The sequence below is a fragment of the Tachyglossus aculeatus genome, chromosome 8 (genome assembly GCF_015852505.1).
Source record: "Tachyglossus aculeatus isolate mTacAcu1 chromosome 8, mTacAcu1.pri, whole genome shotgun sequence".
Taxonomy (NCBI): domain Eukaryota; kingdom Metazoa; phylum Chordata; class Mammalia; order Monotremata; family Tachyglossidae; genus Tachyglossus; species Tachyglossus aculeatus.
The window spans coordinates 21,660,709-21,685,138 of NC_052073.1; the positions used below are offsets into that span (position 1 = coordinate 21,660,709).

The 24,430-nt window shown below is 43.8% G+C and overlaps 1 pseudogene; it reads right to left on the minus strand.

Moving 5' to 3' along the window:
* Positions 1–16,854: 16,854 nt before the first annotated feature.
* On the minus strand, positions 16,855–17,091 carry LOC119931892 (annotated as a pseudogene).
* Between the last annotated feature and the right edge of the window lie 7,339 nt (positions 17,092–24,430).

A 24,430-nucleotide genomic window follows, 5' to 3' on the forward strand; every position in this document is an offset into this window, starting at 1 on the left:
TTAAGTGAATACTTAAACCATCCAGCATAAAGCACTGTTTATTACTTTTTTAAATACCTCCATCCCAGTCCCATGGAGTTTCTTCACCCTCCCTTGGTACCCTGTTCTAGTATTTCAACCGCCTAACCATCAAGTCATTTCTGGGTTGCAACAGAACTCTCTACTGAAGCAGTGAAGCTCATTTCCTCTTCTTTGCCCCTCTGTGGACCTGGAGAGCCCTCCATAAAGTACTGATTAGTTCAGGCAGCTGCCCGATTGATATTTCACTTGCATCTTCTAGTCCTCACCCCACTTCAGAAAAGAACATGTGGCAAAATGGGTTCTTCCTATATTGAGATTGCAATTGTTTTGTTGCAGTCTAACTGAAAGCACAAACTGGGGTGTTGGAATAAATAAGCACCAATTTCATTTCGCTGAGGAAACCAAATATTAGCATAGGGAGGTGTGAACTCTTCCCATTCTTCTCAATGGGCTGTTAATTGAAAGATTCATTACATGCAGAGAAGTGTGGACCTCTCTGATACTATTGTTTATTTCACTTTCCCACCCTGAAAGTTTGGGATTCCTAGTTTTGTCCTGAACCTTCCTCTGCCATCCCCTCCACCACCCCCTCAACTTCTGCCACCCTTTTTTTTTCCTTTCCCCTGCCCTGTGGGGAGAAAGGAAGGAGACATCCCAGGAATAAATTACCACAGTTATTTTTACTGCTGCCCTGCCAGGAGCCTCCATTAAAGCAGATTGGGGCAAGAGGACTGAGACACCCTCACCTTCATTTGGGGTCTCTTCACCACACACAGCATAGGCAAGCCCCTGTGTACCCACTGCAACTACAAATCTCAGAAGCCCTCGCAACTCTAAAGAACATTTTAGCCCTCTGGGCCACAGTTACCTCTTCTGCAAAATGGGGATTAAGACTGTGAGCTTCATGTGGAACATGGACTGTGTCCAACCTGATTAGCTTTAATCTACTTTAGTACAGTCCCTGGCACATAGTAAGTGCTTAACAAATACCATTAAAAAAAGTGTGAGGGGAAGAAGTTAAAAATCATAATAATGGCATTTATTAAGCACTTACTATGTGCAAAGCACTGTTCTAAACACTGGGGAGGTTACAAGGTGATCAGGTTGTCCCACGGAGGTGGGGGGGGGGGGGGGCTCACAGTCTTCATATCCATTTTACAGATGAGGGAACTGAGGCCCAGAGAAGTGAAGTGACTTGCCCAAAGTCACACAGCTGACAATTGGCAGAGCCAGGATTTGAACCCATGACCTCTGACTCCAAAGCCCGGCCTCTTTTCCACTGAGCCACGGTGGGGATACAGGCAGTGAGCAATCTTCTTGGCCCCTTGCTCTCCCCCAGCAGGAAATAAATCTTCTCCATAGAACATCTATGGTGGCTGCAGGGCCATTTGTACTTCCCAAGTGCTTAGTACAGTGCTCTGCACACAGTAAGCGCTCAATAAATACGATTGAATGAATTTTTAAAATTGGGTTAGGAGAAGCTGCTGCTGTAACTTTTTCCCTTTAAAACAGGCAAGAGAAAGATGATTAATAATTGCATTATGTGTTAAGCACTGACTGTGTCAAGCACTGAACTAGCACTGGGGTAAATCCAGTCAGATTCAGTCCCTGTCCCAAATGGGGCTCAATGCTTAGCACATAGTGAGCGCTTAATAAATGCCATCATTAGTATTGTTATTATTAAGCAGGAGGGAGAACAGGTATTGAATCCCCATTAGATGAGGAAGCTGAGGCCCAAAGAAGTGAAATGACAGCTTATCTTGGATGCTGGACTTGAGGACCTCTTGAGAGTCAATGGCCACAGATCAATGGTGCAATCTGAATGAAACAGTGAGGAAAGAAGTAAGAACAGCGCTTAGAAGAGTGCCTGGCACATAGAAAGCATTTGACAAATACCATGAAAAAAAAAAAAACCAAACACACCACACATCCTGTTGTCCCTGCAAAGTGGTGAGTGTCCATGAAGCCGAGACGCAGCCAGGTTGGCCCTCGGAGCCAGTGGAGAAGCAGCTTAATGGTCTGCCTCACTCAATTCACATCTGCCAAGGTTGAGTGTACAACAAGTACCTCTCCACAGGACATGTGATCAATGCGGGGAGGGACAGAGGGGAATGAATGTTTTGCTGTTTGCCAAGGTTATGCATTTGGGAGATCTCTATGATATCGGATGACAACAATAATTATTGCAACTACAAGGACACTCAATGGCCCAAGCCATTCCCCTTGGTTGGTTGAGTTCTTTTTTTTTTTCTAATTACATATGGCTTGTTTCTGCTAAGGTCATAATTAAAGGGGAATGTTTGTAGACTTATTATTTCCTCCTGGTGACTGTAATTCTAAAAGGCACATAAGGGGTGCCAGTTTCCATACTCCTCTCCTCCTGGCCAGGGAATGTGTCTACCAACTCTGTTGTATGGTTGTATTGTACTCTTTCAACTGCTTAGTCCAGTGCTCTGTACACAGCAAGAGCTCAATAAATATGCTTGATTACCAAATCTGTTATACTGTATTCTGCCAAGCACTTAGTACACTGCTGTGCACAGTAAATATGACTGACTGATTGATTTCTCCTGAGATTCACATACAGGCAGCTCAGTGGATTGTGGAGTCCTGGAGTTAGAAGGGATTTGGAAAGGTCATCTGCATCAATCTCCTGTTTCTGGGTGGGCAAATGATGAAAAAATCCAGGATGGGAGGTATCATTTTTTAAGACCTCCAATAAATGAGGTCTCTATGAGTATCTGAATCAAGAGTTAAACATTTTGGTAATCAGGAAATATTTTCTTCTAACAGAGTTTTTCCTTGTCACTGGGATATAAGGAGCCCTGGGCCAGTAGTGTGGCTTGATGGAAAGATCTCAGGCCTGGGAGTTAGAGGCCCTGGGTTGTAATCCTGCCACCATTACTTGTCTGCTGTGTGACCTTGGGTAAGTCACTTAACTTCTCTGTACCTTAGTTACCTCAGCTGTAAAATGTGAATTAAGACTGTGAGTCCTATGTGGAAGAGGGGCTGTGTCCAACCTGATGAAATTGTATCTACCCCAGCACTTAGTACAGTGCCTGGCACACAGTAAGTGCTTAACAAATACCATTTTTTTAAAAAAAAATCATTATTTTAAGGCTTGGCCTTCATTTGAAAGTCATTTTTTCTTCCATTCATTCATTCAATCATATTTACTGAGAACTTACAGTGTGAAGAGCACTATACTGAACACTTGGGAGAGTGTATAACAACAACAATAATACTTATAATGCCTGTATTTATTTAGCATTAACTAGGTGCCAAGAACTGTGATAAGAGCTGGGGTAGATACAAGATAATCAGGTCAGACACAGCCCCTATTCTACAAGTGGTTCACAGTCTAAGTAGGGGGGAGAAAAAAGATAAAATTGCCATTTTATAGATGGGGAAACTGAGGCACTGAGAAGTTAAGTGACTTGTCTAAGGTCACATAGAAGGCAAGTAGTTGAGGTGGGATTAGAGCCCAGGTCCTTGGACTCCCAGGCTCTTTCCACTAGGGCATGCTGATTATTATTATTATTATCATTATCATCATTATTTGACTTCTATTTGCCTCATTTTTCTCATCTGAAAAATGGGCATTGACTATCAGTTAAGTACCTGTCTTTCCCACTCCCCTTAGATTGTGAGTCCCATGTGGGACTGGGACTGTGTCTGATCTGATTGTACTGTATTTACCCCAGAGCTTAGCACAGTGCTTGGCACTGAGCAAACACTTAACAAATATCACAATTATTACTATTATTACTGAAGAGGGCAAGGAAGGCAGCAGGAAGCAGGTCATGAAAAGGTAAGTAGAAGCAATGTGTCCCCAGAGTCAAGGGGACATAAGTAGGGCTACATCCTCGATATTACCACCGTCACTGCCATCTCATCTGAGGTGAAGGTCGTCTGCCTCCTCACCCTGCTGGAAACAATAGTTGCCGGGCTAATGCTGGAACAAAAACTTTGGATTCTCTCACACCCCCAAAAAAGGCAACACAAGGAAGGGGCAGGGAGGGCAGTTAGGAACTGTTAGGACAGAATGCCACACCATGTGTTGCTGTACAGTTCAGAGTGGAATAGGGGTAGAATAAAGCAGAGACCCTGCCTGAATGGCTATTGTCCCACCACCTGGGCCCTTGGAGCTGGCAGACTCGCCCAGGACCACTAGTTCAGAAATTTTGGGGTGGTCACATGTTGGCTGGCTTTCCTTTGCTCTCCCTCAACTGCCTCTATTTTCTCTGGGTCCCTTCCCCCTGCTCTGCTCCCATTCCCCATAATCAACTTCAGTTGCACACTGAGGGCTTCCCGAGCATCTGTATGCAAATCACATGCTGTCAGGGTGCAGAGGGAGGAGGGGGGGAAAGGGAGAAAGGGGGAGAGGAATGAAGGAGGGGACTTTGTTCAGAAATTGCCAGTGAACCTACATACCGCTCCTTTGTTCCTCGGTCTGTGAAGGGATTCCAGAGTTGCCACTCGCCTTCAGGGACGCTTAGCCCAGGGAGGTGCTTTACACATAACAAGCAACTGGGGCCTTGTACCTGCCAAGCAGGAGGAAAGAAAGGCCCATTGTGGATTCATAAAAGAACCCCCCTCCCTCTGTCCCATCCAGGAGCCTCAGCCCTAGGCATTAATCAGGACAATTGACTCGAGGGTACCGCCATTAAGTTCAGGAGTAATTATAGGTTTTGCTGTTGCATATCAAATAAGCCAAACAAAACTCTCCCATTGCTGTAGGCAAGAACCAAATGACTGAGTATTCTTGCTATGGGCATAATGGCGTGGAGTGAGGAGGGGGGTGGGTGGATGTGACTGGAGAAGAGCAAGATGGCAAGCCTTAATCTGGCAGGGGTCAAGGCCCAGGCTGCAGGTTTGCTGAACGCGTTTGAGGGTCTGCACGTTTTGGAAACAAGCTACCAGATGGCCCCAAACCTCTGCACTGGGTCATTTGGAGCATCGTGGTGATGGGAGTCTCTGATACCTAGTGTAAACAGCATGGGACTTGTCATCAGGAGACCAGGGTTCGAATCCCAGAACCACCACTGACCTGCATTCAGTCGTCAATCATATTTATTGAACGCTTAATGTGTGCAGAGCACCATGCTGAGTGCTTGGGAGAGTGCAATATAACAATAAGCAGTCACTTTCCAATATAATAATAAACAGACAATTTCCCTGTGCGACCTTGGGCAAGTCACTTAACACTTCTGTAGCTCAGTGTTCTCAACTGCAGGGCTGAAAGTAAACTGGAAGTCACCTAAACAGGGTTCTGGTTATAAAAAAAATGAGTTCCAGAACGGCAGGCCGGCATGAATTATGTGGAAGCGTTGAGGCTCGCTTCCTCTAGACTGTAAGCTTATTGTGGACAATGTATTGTTACAGTGTACTCTCCCAAGTGTTTAGTACAGTGTTCTGCACACAGTAAGCACTCAATAAATACGATCGACTGACTGACTCGCCCATAGCAGCACTACCTTATGCTGACCCAGGAGGGAAATGCAGAGTGCACAAGTGTTGCAGTAGTAATAATAAAAAATATGGTAGAGCTCCAGTGCTTGCAGTGCTATAGGAGTCCTCCAGCAGTGCCATAGGCTGTGATAATGAACCCAGTCAAGCCTCATGAAGGTCAGGGGGTGGGATGAACCACCCTCAGGTGGAAGTCTGCAGTGATGGAGGTTGGAGGAGACAGTTTGTCTGGGGAGGGGCTAGAGGCAATACTGACAGGAGTGCAAGATTCTACCTTGTGGTGCCTCACCAGAATGGTCCATCCTCTTGGGTGCCAGGCCCATGACTGCTCTCCAACCCTAAGCCCAGCAACTGGGCTGTGCCCGAGGCAAAGTGGGCGATGAGGACCCATTCCCTTGCCCTCCCTCATTCCCTCCTGTCCCAACTGAGAGGATGCCCCAAGGAGAAGACAGTCCAAGAGCTCTCTGTGGAGAGTTTAGGAGAGAGGAAGGAGCAGTCCCAAGACCCGTCCCTTGCCTCAGTTGCTGGGAGGCAATCCTCACCTCTGAGTGGGTGGAGCTAGCCAGCCTGGAGTCCTCCGGGAAACACTGGCTTCAAATGCAGTAATTGTTGGATAGAAGCTGTGTGGCTTAGTGGACCGAGAGAACGGGCCTGGGTCCTAATCCTGGCTCTGCCACATGTCTGCTGTGTGACTTTGGGCAAGTCACTTCACTTCTCTGTGCCTCAGTTACCTCATCTGGAAAATGGGGATTAAGAGTGTGAGCCCTGTGTGGGAGAGGGACTGTGTCCAACCTGATTAACTTGTATCTACCCTAGTGCTTAGAAAAGTGCTTGGCACATAGTAAGTGCTTAATAAATACTACAATTATATAATAATAATAATTGCTACTGAGACACTGAGCTGCAGGGGCTGGGGCCACTGAGGAATGGGGGATTGCTTCTTTCCGGGGATTCTGTACCCTGCCTGGAAGATGAGTGGTCAGGGATGGGGGCTCTGCCCATGCCCCACCTCATCTGGCACTTGCCTCTATCCCATTTTTATCTTTGCTGCCACACTACTGCAGCTCAGCCCACAAGAGCATCCCATTCTGCCGTGTGCCCGGCGTAACACGTCTGACAGTACAGGTCAGAGGCTTTTTATTTTAACTTCACCCCTGTGTAAGATTAGGATAAAATTCCTACTCTCTCTTCATCTTGGACTGGGGGCTCCCTGGGATATCTGCCCTGGTATTTAACAGAGTGCTTGGTATACAGAAATCTCTTAATAAATTCAACAACTAACTTTAGAGAGAAGAATGCCAATCTGGGAGCAAGGAGCCCTAAATTTTAGTTCCAACTCCAGGCCCAGACAACCTTCAAAGTCCCAAGCTCTGGTCCCACTCACCCTACTCCTTGCCAGCTGCAGTTTCAGCTCAGGCCTTTCAGCTCAGATGAGTGGATGAATGGAATGTAACTGTACCAGTCATACCCTTTCCATGGCATCCATGCCACAGGATGCAGTCCGCCATTCAGTAAGACTCTGGGCTGACCTCAGAACTCAACGCCATTCTGGACCAAGGGGACAGCACAGCCATGGATGCTGCCTGGAACGAGTCAACAGATTTTCCATTAGAGTTGTCATTAACCATTCAGACTGAAACCTCTGGGCCAATCTATTTATTTTCTTTTGTGTTGAACATTCACAGGCCTGATGTTTGTGAAAAGCTGATTTTTCCCCCACTTTCCACACCACACATAACCCAGATGCAAATGGAAAAGCAGCAGGAGAGTGCCTTATCTTTTATTTGTGCTTTTAGGTTATAATTGCCAACTGATTCACTGCCTTCGGTTAGTCTGTATTCTTCATCCTGGGAAGTATGATGGATGGAAGAAAAAAAAAAGCTTCAAATCCTACATGTTGAAATGAATTTTTTCAGACAAACAGCCATGTGTAAAACCTGTCCAGCTGGTAAAAGAAACAAACAAACCAAGTTCCCTGAAAATAAAGGAGAGTTAACTGAGATAAACACAGTGTAAAGGTGTTTATCAAAATTGACTTGGATTTTGACACTGTCCATTGAGAAGAGAGCAGCCTTCTCTTTGTGCTGTTGAATATTTGGGGGTTTTCCAAGGGGCAAGAAGTGTAGTTGACTTTGTCAAGTCCTAAGCTTGAGAGACTCCATGGTGTGTGGGGTCGCCGGAAGAATAGACTCAAGTTGACTTTACCCCTTTCATCACCAAGACTTCGGTTGTTTTCTTTTGAGGAGTGCTTGAATTTCCCATTCAGTGCCTTCCATGAAATTCAGTCAAGTTCTTCCAGGATACCAAGGCTCTGGATTGGTTTCTTGGAGGTTTTAGTGAAAACCAGCACAATGGGGTATTTACAATTAATTCCTCGGCATATAGCATGCAACCTCCTACTGTGGTCTGAAAAATTTTTTTTCTCTTTTTTTCTTCTCTTTTTATGCTATTTGTTAAGTGCTCTCTATGCGCCAGGCACTGTTCTCTGATCCCTCATCTCCTGATCCCCCACAGCCTGGAGACAATAAACGGCAGCACCATTTTTGACTATTTCGGTATGTGGCCCTTCTGGAAAAGACTGAAAATGACAGTGACTGCAGAACTAGCCTAGTTTTGGGATCTGAATTTAAAAGTTGAGGTTGCCAGTATATGTCTGCCTCTAGTCTGTAAGCTCCTTGAGGGCAGCGATCTTGTCTACCTACTCCATTATATTGTATTCTCCCAAGTGCTAAGTACACAGTACAGAGTAAGTGCTCAGTTAATACTATTAATTGATAGACCACAGTGCATTAGCCTTAGAGTAAGTTTGTGCTTTTAATTTCCTGCTATTTCTCAACAGCTCACTCCATGGTTCGGTTTCCTTTTATAGCGGGGGCATAACCTAATCAGCATCATCATAGACATGACTGAGTGACTACCGTGCTGTCCTAACTGCAACACTTGGTCCTCAAACTGAGAAGGAGAGTTTGCAAGGTCAATTTGTCCCTCCCCCTGCCTCTAGGCAATAAACTAAACAGCCTGGACAGATGGGCAACTGGTCCTCTCTGGAGAAAGAGACTTCCTCTTAGGGATGTTGTGCGAATGAATTAGCTAGTGACCCCAAAGCAATTTGGGGAAAGGTGCAAGGCAAACAAACCATTATCATTAATCATTATGGGGGACCTTTAGAACTACACTGGTTCTCTGAAAATAGGATTTGTTTTTGAGCGTAAGCCCCTGTTTTCTCAAACGGGAGCAAGGGAACAGGAGAACTCCTGCTTGGTTTCCCTCTGCAATCCAGTCTGCTAGTGGCCCTCTCCTGGAAAAATGGCACAGTGGCCACAGAGAGCACTAAAAAAAAACCCAGCGACAGAGATACGCGTGAGGTCACCTCATGCCGGGCACGCAGCATCGCATCCTGACAGCATGCACCTCATTTGGCCAAAGTCTGCCCAGGTTCACCCAAACCAGATGCATTACTTTCTTGTCTCACATCCCTGTAAACACGGCACACCTTCTGAGCCACGGAACTTATGTCAGGAGCCATGCCAGAGGGAGGTTGAGTTTTGAAAATATAATGTTGAACACAAAAGAGTCTAGTGCCATATCTGTACCAGATAGAAGACAGATGGGCCTCAACCCAGGCTGCCTGGTATAAAACCAGGTGAACACCCCTCCTCCAATCCCCCATGGGTGCTAAGCATACTGCCTCCTGATCAGCTATAGTGGCTAACACTAGAATATTACAACATTGTTCCTTATACGAGACATCTTCTGCCTATGATGTTGAACTCTAGGCAATAAGACTGGCATGTCATCATGCAGCCAGTGTTGCTAAAATCCAACTTCAAAAGTCTTTGAATTTTCAAGGCCCAGCAGCCAGAAACATCTTTGCTCCAATAGCCCATTGCCAGGATGGACTGGATGATTTCTAGAGGAGAATTGGCCTCTCTTGGAAATGGTCCAGTAACTCACAACTCTTTAAAGTCAGAAAGTTAATAATAATGGCATTTATTAAGCGCTTACTATGTGCAAAGCACTGTTCTAAGCACTGGAAGGTTACACGGTGATCAGGTTGTCCCAGGGGGGACTCACAGTTTTAATCCCCATTTTACAGATGAGGTAACTGAGGCATAGAGAAGTTAAGTGACTTGCCCAAAGTCACACAGCTGACAACTGGCGGAGCCGGGATTTGAACCCATGACCTCTGACTCCAAAGCCCATGCTCTTTCCACTGAGCCAAGCTGCTTCTTCCAATTGCCTATCTTTCCTGCTGCAATGGAAAGGCTTGCTCTGTCCTATTCTTTCCAAACAACAGGATAGAATCCGTCTTGATCTCTTTAGCACGGGAAGGTTAAATTTCTGACTCTGACAGTTTGGGGAGTGGTGAAAAGGCAATGTAACCATCAAAAGCACACAGTGCAATAAGCTTATAAGACACCATCAGCCCCAGAAAGCCTATTTTTCAATTTCTTAGGAATGTAATGACTTCACCCAGGAGTATAGTTTATAGCTCATACCCACGTTACAGAGTAAGACAAGTCAAATGATCCCAGGCCACCTTTGTCACTGCCAGAAAGCCCCAAAATTGTATCTTTCTTTAATCAGTGGGGGTGAGTCCCTAGGCCCAGCCCTCTGTCCAGACAAACTGATTTGCACTGGTTGTGAGGTGGAAATCAGCAGGGTTTGTCTGAATTTCTAAAGGCACCAATTCACTGCTTTGCTCTTCTCAGCCTGGCTCTACTGGATTTTGCTTCAGAGCCATCCTTCTTCCGATAGAGAAGACTCCAAGGAGGTTTCAGTAGTGAAGATCAATATGTGAAGCAGGTAGACAGGCTTAATTGGCTACTTTGTCTCCAAGCCTTCACTAGATGAGCCTTCACTTGATGTGCCAACTTAGCCAAGGGGTTTAACAGATTCATCCCTTCCCAACAGGGAGTTGTGAGGGGCAACTCTGGGGGGATGGGTGGTGTTTTAAGAGCATTGTCTCCTTCAGTTATAAATCCACTGGTCCATTCTCAAAAGTGCCCCTCAGCCAGTGACCTCAACCCGACTAGGCTAAAGACCACCCTCTGGGGATGAAAGTTAAGGGACCTTCCCTGATAAATCAGCCTTTGGTCCCTTTGTGACTATGCACACAGAAAGCACTCAAATACCATCGATTGATTGATTGATTGGCAAAAGCCTGGTCTACATGCCCAAGTGGCTCAAACTCAGTGGGAGGGAACGGTTGGTGGTCATTTGTGAGATGAGGTTCCCAGAGCCAGGATCTCCTCCCCACTAATTTGCCTCGTAGACTTTGTACTTGAACTAGGGGCCAAGAATTACAGGTCAGTACTCCTGAATCCTCCTCTCTCCCTAAACTCATTTCATTCCCTGCATTGACTTGCTTGCTTCAGCACTCCACTTCTCGATTTGGCCTCCTGACAAAAGTTAACTGCACACCAGAGAGCAGTTTGCTTGATGACTTTTGAACCACAAAGTCTGACAGAGAGGGGAGAGCAGACATGCCAGGAAGAAAAATAGGAGTGTATTGCTACAAAGGGAAATCAGCCAAGAGCTCCAATTGGAAAAAATTGGGAGAAAATACAGCAAGCTTAAGAAAATCCAACATTCTTTTCCCCTCTCTTCGAAAAGTCCATTCTAGGAAGCTGTGTAACAACCAGAAAGTAACTGAGTTGAGAAATGTGGGTTTGACATGGTGAGCAATAGTTAGATGAGCGGTTGAAATGGGACACGAGAATCAACTCTAAAAGAGCAAGCCAGAAAGACAGGACTTTGAGAAATAATGTTAAACATATTATTGATCACTTACTGTGTGCAGAACTTTGTATTAACTGCTTGAAAGAGTAGAGTAGAGTAGGCAGGCTAGCACCCTGCCCACAGTGAGCTTAAGGGCTTCAAGGGAAAGTGAATGTTTGTGTAGAAAGGGTATATACAAGATCCACACAGCCTCAACCTCTAAAATGGATGTTCTTCTTCATAGAACACTGCAACTACCCAGTCCTCAACAGGCTAAAAGTCAAGAGAGTCTTCCATGTCACTGGCATTTCAACTTTTAATCGATGCTATCTACCCAGCACCTGTTGGAGGCAAAACACTGTACTAAACGCTTAGTTTTGGGAGTGCAACAGAAGTGAGACACATGATCCCTGCCTTCAAAAAGTTCACATGCTGAGCAGATTGAAACTCTTTCAATTTCTTCGCATAATAATAATGGGATTTGTTAAGTGCTTACTATGTGCCAAGTACTCTTCTAAGTGCTGGGGTAGTTACAGGGTAATCAGGTTGTCCCACATGGGACTCACAGTCTTAATCCCCATTTTACAGATGACATACCTGAGGCAAAGAGAAGCAAAGTGACTTGCCCAAAGTCACACAGCTAACAAGTGGCGGAGCCAGGATTAGAACCGACGACCTCTGACTCCCAAGCCCGTGCTCTTTCCACTAAGCCACACTGCTCCTCATGCTTCACATGCCCTGGAGCCTACACGGGGCTCAAATCAATAGTTGGAGGAATATTTTTTAGTTAATCATTTGACATGGGGGGGAAAAAAGACCCTTCAAGAGCTAGTCTCCACTGTTTAAGAAGGTCATAATTGTGAGCTAATACAAATGAAAGAGATGGTTTAAAAAATGCAGTCCCCTCAAAAATGATATTTTACCACTTCACTTTGCCCTGGCGATCAGGTTGGAGATCTGTGGAGTTGGTTGTGTCACCTTATGAACACCATTTTTCTTAACCAGAGAAAGCTCAATAAAAAGAGAACTGTGGCTTGAAACATGACAGATCAACATTTCATGGATTATTTTTTGCAGAATCCCCATCCTCCTTGCAGCCCAGTTAGGCTCGATCAGCCGCATGGTCCTACGGAATCCTTACCATTCATAAACTCCAAGCCCAGGCCCAAGATCCTGAGAACAAGGTCAACGAGTAGGACGGTGGGATCATTCATCTCAGGGAGCCATTTAGAATTAAAAAGCCATGTGTCCTAGTGGACCTGTAAGAGTCAGGAGGCCTGGGTTCTAATTCTGGCTCCACCACCTTGTCGGCTGAGTGACCTTGAACAAGTCGCTTCACTTCTCTGTACAGCAGTTTCTTCATCTGTAAAATGGGGAGTCAATACCTGTCCTCCCTTCCCTTTAACACTCGTGAATGCCATATGAGATGAGGAGTGCCTGGTCTGTTTATTCTGTGTCTACCCCAGTATTTAGTACAGTGCTTGGCCCAGAAAAAGCATTTACATTTAACAAATATCACAATCATTTTCATTCCAATATCTACACTTTCTTGTTTTCAGATGGGAAAGAATGAAAATCGATTACAAACAAACTTGTCAACATGTTTAATTTGACTGTTGAAAGTGTGTTAATATGCTAATCAAAGTGCAATTAGTTTTCTGGCTCACCTGCCGAGTCAACTCTATTAAATGTCATAGTTATTTCAATGTTCTGATTTCTGGTCAGCCTCAGCAACTGTGCCCTATTTATTTTCTTTCCAATGTAACAGTGGCACTAGCATCCCTGGCATGTAAAACAGAGAGGAGGACAGAATATGGATATATGTGTGTGTGTGTGTGTGTGTGTGTGTGTGTGTGTGTGTGTGTGTGTGTGTGTGTGTGTGTGTGTGTGTGTGTGTGTGTGTGTGTACACGGGCATGAATGAATGGAAGAGTAAGCCTGCTGGGTTCAGCGAGGACCAGATGCATTCTTTCATATGTGATCTGCTAATGGACTTTCAGGTACAACATTATTATTTTCCTCTAATAGCTGCTTTTTCCCCCTTCTCTCCTTTAAAAGGCACATCATAACTACAAAAAAGGAAAAGCTTGGAAAATTACAGCAATCAGGGCAACGGCCCCATTAGGAGCATCTGGGACCGCATTTTACATAACAGTGGACACTTTCTTTGAAACAATTACAGCTAATAATGAATTAGGATCGACTGGGCTGTAAATGCTTCAAACTGCTATTCAGAGATTGTCACTGTGTCCCAGTCCCCTCCTCTCCTTCCTTTTCAAGATAAAGGCCTCTCAATGCTCTACAGAAGTTGGTTTTTTTTGTTGTTGTTGTTTTTTACAGCCAGCCCTAAAGGTAGAGAGTTCCATTCCCCAGCCCCAGGGTAGGTAGAGGTTGATAGGACAGACGGGGAGTTCTTTCTCCATTTAATTCAATTTCAACTCCCAGGGGTTTCTGCCGGACTGTTTTATTCATTCATTCATTCAATCGTATTTATTGAGCGCTTACTGTGTGCAGAGCACTGTACTAAGCGCTTGGGAAGTACAAGTTTTGCGCTGTGGCGTGTGCTGTTCCCCATTAAACTGAAGCTTATTTTAGGAACGCGAGCCCCCGTTCTTTCCCCCAAAGAAGTTGCTCCTGCTATGTGGGGAGATGGCACTTTGGGGCTCAAACTGAAACTTTAAGCTTGTGGGCAGGGACTGTGTCCGTTCTGTTGTTATACTGTACTCTCCCAAGCGCTCAGTACATTGCTTTGCACACAGTAAGCGCTCAATAAATATGACTGACTGAAACCACCGCTAAATGTTTAGAAGACAGGAGAAAAAAAATGGATTGCAGCCCAGCTTGCCCCGATTGGCCTTAGGGTGCTGCCTCCTGCTTCCAGCAACTTCCAGTCCTGAACCTTGTCTCTAGCTGAAGTCCAGGGAAGGAGCTTTAATTTCTCAAGCCTGGATTGAAGGAACATTTGAATGAGTCAGCAGTGCATCTGTCAGGTTCCCAAACTCCGAGGGGACACCCCGCTCTGCCTCCCACTTTAAGATGTTTTGAATTTAATTCCAAGTTTACCATAGCACTCATTTTTTTCCTTCAAAAAGGTCTCCTTAAACTGTTTAATGATTTTGGAAAGCACTGTGTGAAATCCCATTGTGCTGAGCTGTTTGTAAAAAAGAGCAAACTGGATCACTCCTAATCATCGGTTTGTGGAAATATAGATCTGATGATGATAATAATAATATTTGTTTAAGAGTTTACTGTGTGCCTAACACTGTACTAAACACCAGGGTAGATTACAAGATAATCAGGTCAGGCACAGTACCTGACTGATCAGGGGATCACAGTCTAAATAGGAGAGAGACCTGGTAATGAATCCCATTTTATAGAAGAGGAAACTGAGGCAGACAAAGCTTAAGTGACTTGCCCAGTGTCACAAAACAGGGAAGTGATGGAACCAGAATTAAAATCCAGGTCCTCACATTCCCAGACCCGTGCACTTTCCACTAGGCTGTAGTTCTTAAGACTGCTTGCTATATTTTGTCCCCAAAGGGCCCTGTTGTTCTTTTTTCCCTGGGAAAAGATCCTAAAACTTTCCATCCAGGTCAGAAATGGCTCTATTTGCACCACTAGGTCTGGGGGCAGGGGCGGAAGGTGGGGGTAGAAGAGGAGGGCATAATGTAAATGCCCTCAGAGCAACTTGTGGAGACCCTTTCGATATTGCTGCCTCAGCCCTCACCCAAATTACAATGATGATTTCTTTCCATAAGCATCGGAGGCTTGAAATGCAAAACTGGGCCGTGACGGTTTCCTTTTTAGATCACAACCTGATTTCTTTGTTTTCCTCAAGGAATAGCAAGTGGCCTATACTTTTAGAGGCCACTACAATCCATTAGAGTGTAAGTTCCTTGAAGGCTGAGGGGTCATGTCTTCTTCCTCTTACATATTTTCCCAAGCGATCAGTGCAGTGCTATTTATTTTCCACAGATGGTCAGTAAATACTACTGATTGGTTATCTATCATTTAAACAATGGATGGTCACCATGCCATCAATCGCACAGCACTTAATCCATGATTTATTTATTTTAATGTCTGTAGTCCCCTCTAGACTGTGAGGTCCTTGTGGAAGAGACCGTTTCTATCAACTCTTTTGTCTTATACACTCCCAAGCACTTAGTACAGTGCTATGCTCAAATGAACACAATGTATACCACTGATTGATTGACTGATTGGTACAGGTTTCCATCAAAGAGATTGGCATAGGATAACAGCAAGGGTAACATCACAGTTTTGTATTCATGAGGGGCTCTGCTTCTGTTGGTTTGGGACCTATAAAACTCTGAAATGGAAACATGGGTAGTGGAGAAATCCATTATGGGGTGGGTTGGGTTTGGGATGACTAGGCAGTTAGAAAACTATTAGTTCCACATGAGGTACTCCATCAAGTTCACAATCCAAAAGTAGCACCTGGATATTACCTCTGCCACAGATGCCTGTATCAAGCTATCTTTTCCTCTTGCCTTTTATTTGTTGTTTTTCATGATTTATTCTGCAATGTGGTGTCATTATATTGGAAATTACTTCATCAGGATGTGAAAACTTATAATGGGAACAAAGAAGTGCGAGAGAATATTTTTGCCATGAAGTATCATTTGAGATCATCTCACAGCATAATAGCTGGGAATTACCTTCAGAATGCAGAATATGTTTCTCTCTGTCTTATTCTGTGTTTATGCAAAGCAACAAAAAAAAGGTATTTTACAGAACGGTCCCAAAACAAGCAAGATCTAAAAAGCATCAAAGAAGAGACGAAAATGTTCTCCTTGTGCAGAAAAGTACAGGTCTTCCTTTGTTTGAGCTGGAGTTGCTTTATATCAGATAATTTAACTGATTCCAAAATTTGAGCCATTCTTAGTACAAAGGTCCAGATTGTCCTTGGTGCTAAGATATAAATTAGGGAAAAGGTACATTTCAGTCCTGGATCTTTTAAGCCAGGGGTTGGGCGTGGACAACTTGTACTTCCCAAGTGCTTAGTACAGTGCTCTGCACACAGTAAGCACTCAATAAATACAATTGATTGATTGATTGACAGAAAAGGAAGGAGGGGAGGTGATGGCAGGGAGAAATACACCTAAGAAGTTTCAGCCTGCATCTGGCTTGAAACCATAGCTTGTTTTTTTATGGTAATTTTTAAGTGCTTTGCCAGGCACTGAACTAAGTGCTGTGGTAGATACAAGATAATCAGGCTGAACACAGTCCTAGTCCCTGTCCCACATGGGACTCAGTATAGATTGACAGAAGGAGGATTTTATTAATTAATTCATTCAATTGTATTTATTGAGCACTTACTGTGTGCAGAGCAGTGTACTAAGTGCCTGGGAAGTACAAATCAGCAACGTATAGAGATGGTCCCTACTCAACAACAGGCTCACAGTCAAGAAGGGGGAGACAGACTAACAACACAAAACAAGTAGACAGGTGTCAATACCATCAGAATAAATAGAATTATAGCTATATACACATCATTAATAAAATAGAGTAATAAGTATGTATAAATATATGCAAGTGCTGTGGGGAGGGGAAGAGGGAGGGGGGAGGGGAGCGATGAGGAGGAGGGGAGGAAAAAAGGGGTGGCTCATCCATGAAGGCCTCCTGGAAAAATATGGAACGCTTCACAAATTCGCATGTCATCCTTGCACAGAGGCCATGCTAATCTTTCATTCATTCAATTGTATTTATTGAGAGCTTACTGTGTGCAGAGCACTGTACTAAGCACTTGGGAAGTACAAGTTGGTAACATATAGAGACGGTCCTTACCCAACAATGGGCTCACAGTCTAGAAGACTTCTCTATATCGTTCCAATTTTAGTATATGTGCTGCTGAAGCAAGCACATATTACATTCCCATTTTAAAGATGAAGTAACTGCATCACAGGGAACTTGTGACTTGCCCAAGGTCACACAGCAGACAAGTGGTGGAGCCGGGATTAGAATCCAGGTTCTCTAGCTCCCAGGCCTGTACTTTCTCCTCTAGGCTGTGCTGCTACCCTTGTAGATATGCAAAATTTAATCTTACTCATGCCCTCCCACCTTCTAGAATTCCATCCTCCTTCACATCTGGCAGAAAAATTATTCAGCGCTTAGTACAGTGCCTTGCACACAGTAACCGCTTAAATACCATCAACCTTATTATCTTCAAAGCTCTACTAAAATCCCATCTCCTCCAGGAGGCTTTCCTTGACTAAGCTGTCACCTCCTCCCTACTCCTTACCCCCTAAGCATTTAGATACATCACTTAAGGTCACGTATCCTCCAAGTGACCTCCCCCAATTATGCCCTCTTTTTCCCCCCTTGTACCCCCTCCCTTCTGCTTCCTCTATGCCCTTGGATCTGGGACCTTTGGGCATTTGGTATTTGCCCCACCTATGCTCCACAGCATTTATGCACATACCTACAAATTATATAGTAGACATTATTTATTTATGTTAATTGCTGTCTCCCCCTCTAGCCTGTAAGTTTGTTGTGGGCAGGGAATATGTCTACCAACTCTGTTATATTGGACTCTCCTAGGTGCTTAATACTGTGCTCTGCACAGAGTAAGTGCTCAATAAATGCCATTGATTGACAGGTACTTAGCCCATTCCAACTTCCCACAGCACAAATGCACATATCTTTATGCTCAGTTGCTTCCTCTTCCTAGAATTTATTTCAAAGTCTGTCCTTTGAGCTCCTTAACAGCAGAGAGAGCATGTTTCCTTACTTTATTATACTCTTCCAAGTACTTAGTACAGTGCCCCTCAAACAATAAACATTCAATACCACTGATTAACTGATTAGCTTTTACTAGCAGATTGAGCTCAGTAATCCCAAAAGCTGCCTTATCCCCTAGGTGGCAAAAATATGGGCATTCATTTTTTTAAAAAATGGTGCTTGTTAAGTGCTTACTATGTGCTAGGTGCTGTACTAAACACTGGAGTAGTTGCAAACTAATCAGTTTGGACACAGTCCCCGGGGTTCACAATCTTATTCCCCATTTTACAGATGAGGTAACTGAGGCACAGAGAAGTGAAGTGACTTGCCCAGGCAGCAGACAAGTGGCAGAGCTGGAAATAAAACTCAAGTCCTTCTGACTTCCAGGCCTGTGGTCTGTTCACTGGACCTCACTCGCTTCTCATTCATTCTGAAGTTGGCTTGAGGAGTGTGTTATTTTATTCTGGTGTGTCTCATGATGACGGCAGCTGTTAGAAAAAAAAATCCCTCTTTGCCCATCTAAATTAGTGCCTTTATTTCCATTCAGCTCCCAAGATCACCTGCTTTATCCTTAGTCTTTGTCCTGCTTCCACTAGGTGGAAATAGCTTTTGCTTATCTCCCCCATTAGATTATAAAATCCTTGAGGGAAGAAATGTGGGTTTTGCTTCTCCTGCATTCTCCCAAGTGTCTAAGTGCTTTGCCCAAATTAGATGCTCAAAAAATCCCGTTGATCAATTGTTCTCTACTCTGGCCCAGAAATTAGGAATGGATCCTGGCTACAGAGACTGTGGAGTTGGTAAACACAGTATCTAAATTCCTAAGCAATGGGCAGGTAGAGCCAAACAGGAATGCCATGAATATCGCTCTCCTCACCTTCAAAGCCCTCCTAAAAGCACATCTCCTTCAAGGGGCCTTCCCTGACTAAACCTTCATTTCCCCTATTCACTTTCCACTCTGCATCACCTAGAAACCTGGCTGTGAATCCCTTATACAATTTTATACTCTCTCCAGCCCTGTGGCACTTACATACATACACTTATTCTCTATTATTTCCCCTGTCTGTAATTTAATGTCCATCTTCTCCCTCTAGACTGCAAGCTTCTTATGGGCAGGGAATGTGTCTACCAACTCTACTGTATTATGCTTTTCCAGAGTGCTTAGTGCAGTATGGAACTCAGTACGGAAGCCGCAAGGTGTAGTTGATGGAGCAAGAGTCTGGGAGTCTTGAGGTCCTGGGTTCTAATCACGGTTCTGCCACTTAGCTGGGTGGCCTTGGGCAAGTCACTTTACTTCTCTATGCTTCATTTACCTCATCTGTAAAATGGTGATTAGGACTGTGAGCTCTATGCAGGTCAGGGACTGTGTCCAACCTGATTTGCTTGTAACCACCCCACCACTTACTACAGTGCCTGGCACATAGTAAGTGCTTAACAAATACCATTATTTCACTACAGTAAACACTCAGTCAATGCCATTAGTTGACTTATTGCCTGGAATGAATAACCACATTCTGTATCACCACCCGCACGCACTGTGTAAAACACAAGAACTCTTTTTCCCTACATTGGAACTTCACACTGTACTGTAAACGAGTAGCCACTAATACGGTTTTACGGTTACAAAAAGATGTTATCAATCTTTTAAACACATGGGATTCAAGTTAGAGAACAGACAGGGTCCCCGCCCTCAAGCAGTTTAACTCTAAAAAGAATCCCCTTGTATTTCTGAAAAAGCATTATGCTTCCATTCCCTGATTAAAAGGTGTCAGAGAACTAGGGAAGATCTTGATTTAAATTGTAATACAATGTTAGCTTGGTTGTTTTATTTTGGTCTCAATGTCAGAGTTCCCACAGAAAAGTATGAAAATTCACACAGTTAATATTTATTTTGCATGTGAAGGGCAGTGGCCCTGTATTAATTATTATAGCATACAAGCACCAACTAATTTTCACTGCATGAGTCTTGAGAATGCTCAATAAACATGATTTAATGAAACATTTCCAACCTCTTTAAAACTAGCTGTATGCTAGTCAGTAGAAAAGGAGATTCTTAAAGGTCCTTCTTCTTCCACCAATCCTTCCCTAACCCAGATGTTTGCTTTGCCTTGTTTCTTTGCTAGTTGGTAGTTGACATTTATTGAGCATCTACTGGATCTAATCATCTTTCCCCATGAACACTGTCAAAACACCATTCTAGACTTTGCAGGGAAATAAAGCTACTTTGCATTTAATAACTTCAGGGTGCTCACAAATTAGATTCATAGGATGAGTCTGCACTACAGGGAGGGAGGAAAAAAGGGAGAGAGGAAAGGACATCAGCATGAGTGTCCTTGACATGCGAACCAAGTGTGATGATTCAGGCTGGAAGTTTATGCAACAGTGTTCATTGCTGTCAGATGCCTAGGATTTCAAGTGGTTTCTGGCACTGTAATCAGCCCTTATAGCCTCAATTTTTTTTTCTTTTTTAAATAGAGAAAATTGGATTGACTTATGTTCAAAAGGACACTGTCAAGGGATCATCCACAATTTCCTAATGCCTTAAAAAACATCTGTCCATTAGAGTACATTTTGGACTTGCCCTAGAGAATTGATAGTTGTGTGTTCTTCTTCAGATGATACTTAAAAAAATCTCTCCATTTCAATTAAACTTTTTAGAACGAGCTCATTTCTTAGGGTTAGTGGGTCTTTCACTGTCTCTAATTATCATCCTTGTTGGAATTATGCTAGCTGTACCGGGTATAATGTGAAGAGAGTTGGATACTGTGGCTCGAATCATCTTCAGAGAAAGGGAAGAGGAGAGTTAGAGGATTAGCTGGTGAGTGGGGTGGGGAAAGACACCCCATATGTCCCAAATAATGGGACTCCTTCTGCTTTGTTTTAGATTTTTAGATTGTAAACTAGAGTGTAAGCTCCTTGTGGGCAGGGAACATGTCTACCAACTCTGCTATAGTGTACTCTCCAAAGTGCTTAGTACAGTGCTCTGCACACAGAAAGAACTCAATAAATTTGACTAATTTGCTTTGGCTGAAAATGGGGCCCCAGGAGGGGAAGCTCCCTTATGATTATCATTATTATTATTACTGTGTTTGTTAAGCATTTACTATGTGCCAAGCACTAGGGTAGATACAAAACAATCAGATCCCACTTGGGGCTCACAGTTTATAAGTAGGAGGGAGAACAGGTATTGAGTCTCCATTTTACAGATGAGGAAACCTAGGCATAGAGAAGTTAAGTGACATGTTCAAGGTCATACAGCAGATGAGTGGCAAAGCTGGGATTAGAACCCTTGAGGTAGATGCAATTCAGAGATTTCTTATCTAGGATTACTTAGGATCCTGGGTAGTTCTCCTCTTCCCCTGCCAGGTTTCCTCCAAGCTCAGAAGAAAAGAGAGAAAGCCATCATTCTCCCCCTTCTAGACTGTGAACCCATTGTTGGGTAAGGACCGTCTCTGTATGTTGCCAACTTGTACTTCCCAAGTGCTTAGTACAGTGCTCTGCACACAGTAAGTGCTCAATAAATATGATTGAATGAATGAATGAATCATTCAGGAAAAGCAGCATGGCTCAGTGAAAAGAGCATGTTCTTTGGAGTCAGAGGCCATGGGTTCAAATCCCAGCTCCACCAACTGTCAGCTGTGTGACTTTGGGCAAGTCACTTAACTTCTCTGTGCCTCAGTTCCCTCATCTGTAAAATGGGGATTTAGACTGAGCCCCACGTGGGGCAACTGTGATTACCTTGTTTCCCCCACAGTGCTTAGAACAGTGCTTTGCACATAGTAAGTGCTTAACAAATACCATCATTATTATTACTATTATTATCATGGAGAGTCTTATTTACATTGGGACTTCCCGTCACCTGTTTCTTATTGGATTTCTCTCAGATCTTACAAAATAACAATTAACAGTATTTATTGAGCATTTACTGTATGTACAGCACTGTACTAAGTGGTTGAGAGAATACAGTAAAGTAGATACAATCTCTGCCCTCAAGAAGGTTTACATTCTAACAGAGATATGGGCACTAAAATAAATTGCCAGTCAGGGAAGCAGCAAAGTTTAAAGAGATGAACTTAAGAGTTGGGTGGAGGTGATAATAAGAAGAAGAATCATAGCAATAATTGTAGTATTTGTTAAGCAGTTACTCTATGCAAAGCACTGTACTAAGTACTAGATACAGGATAATCAGGTCCCATCTGGGGCTTTCAAAGTAAATAGGAGGGAAAACAGGTATTGAACCCATATTTTGTAGATGAGGGAATAGAAACAGAGAGGCAGCATTGCCAAGCGGATAGGCACGGGCCTGGGAATCATTCATTCATTCAATCATTTATTGAGCACTTACTGTGTGCAGAACACTGTACTAAGCGCTTGGGAAGTACAAGTTGGCAACATAGAGAGACGGTCCCTACCCAACAGCGGGCTCACAGTCTAGAATCAGAAGGACTTGAGTTCTAATCCTGACTGCCTGCCTCTGCTGTGTGACCTTAGGCAATTCATTTCACTTCTCTATCCCTTAGTTACCTCATATGTAAAATGGGGATTAAGACTGTGGGCCTCATGTGGGACATGAACTGTGTCCAACTTGATTAGCTTGTATCTACCTCAGCACTTAGTACAGTGCCTGACACATAGTAAGCTATTAACGAATACCATTAAGAAAAAGGGGGAAAAAAAGAAAAATATCTCAAGTGACTTGCCCAAGATCACACAGCTGGAATTAGAACCCAAGGCCTCTAACACCCAGGCCTAGGGGCTCTTTCCACTAAGCCTCCATGTCTATGCCACTCCATGCTCATCCTACTCGGGGCTTTCTACTTGACATTAGCCTATGATACATTTACTTCAAAGTCTTGTATGTTAAAGGTTCATTCTACTTCTCTTATAACTCACACTCAAACCCCCATGGCTCAATTAAGGAAACCAGGGAGGCAACTAGCTCAAGGAGAAGAGTTGTGTGGTGTGAGGCATTTGAAAGAAACATTAACCCTGATCCTCTCATTCAAAGTGATAGCTTGCTTCCACTTGAGGAAGGGAGGATCTGAGAAGGGTGAGTCAGTAATAGGAATGTTAGATGTGCGTGAGGTAGGTTAATCCTAAAACACTGAAAGAAGAATAGAAGGCAAAGTTTTTGGTAAAGGGAATCTGGCATTTTATGATGTCACCTCTGCACCTGCAGATTTCATGTATGCTCTGCTGGGAGGCACCAGTCTAACTGCACATAATTAGGGAATTGCTTCATCCCCAAATTTGGTGGATGGGATCACATAAACAGTTGTGGCATTTATGAAAACTTGAACTGGAGACCCACTCCACCCTCATATCCCCAAATCCCACCCATGCAAAAAAAAAAAATTATCCCAACAGAGTTCTCAGAATTGCTCAGAGAAATCCAGCAGAGAGTATTCAGATCCAAGATGGGCTAATAAAAATAATAATAATTGCAGTATTTGTTAAGCACTTATGTGCCCGGCACTGTAATAATAATAATGATGGTATTTGTTAAGCACTTACTATGTGCAAAGCACTGTTCTAAGCACTAGGGGATACAAGGTGATCAACTTGTCCCACGTGGGGCTCACAGTCTTCATCCCCATTTTACAGATGAGGTAACAGGCACAGAGACTTTAAGTGACTTGCCCAAAGTCACACAGCTGATGAGAGGTGGAGTCAGGATTAGAACCCAAGCCCATGCTCTTTCCACTGAGCCACGCTGCTTCTCAACTTGCTTCTCACGCTGCTAAGAAAACAACCAGATCCTTTGTATTTGTCACGAAGTATATACTGCATGGTCCAAGCTTTTTCTTTGAATTGCCTACAGTGTTGCTACTAATTGCATATATCTGTACTTTTTATCCCCAGCCACCAAGTGCAAACTGTTTTATGTCACTATGTGGCCAGACCAATATGATCTAGCATATGAAATTCTGGTGCTCTTGCTTTTACTTGCTTGCATTGAAGTCACTAATTAGTAAAGTAGAATAGAAGCAGTTTGATAATGCTACAAAACCAGCCAACAAGAAAGTTACAGCTGCCGTAATTACACATGACACAAAGAAGTCAAGCATTAAACACTGAATCATTAAGAAAGTGTGGAGATGCAGTGATCCAGGAGAGAAAGCCCTTGTATTACCACACATAGCAGGGAAAGATCAAACCTAGGACACCCTGATCCCCTACCTGAGGAAGTGGACAATGGGCCTGTTAATTGGGGTTGGGTTGAAAGACAATGCACTGTGCAGAGATAAGTTTTCCCTTATCTCCCCTGTCATTGGCTCTCTAGTCTATCCAGGGATGCCCCACAGCACGCTGGTGGAATATTTTCCCCAACACCTGTCGCCCAAACTTTGCCCTGCATTCTCCTTGTTTGCCTTTGCCTGTGTAAACAAGGCCTCTGGCCCTGCAGGTTTTGAATCAGGCAGAGGCATTCTTTCCCGGGCCTCTAGCTCTCTTAGATGACCTATAAACAAACCCAAGCTGCTCAG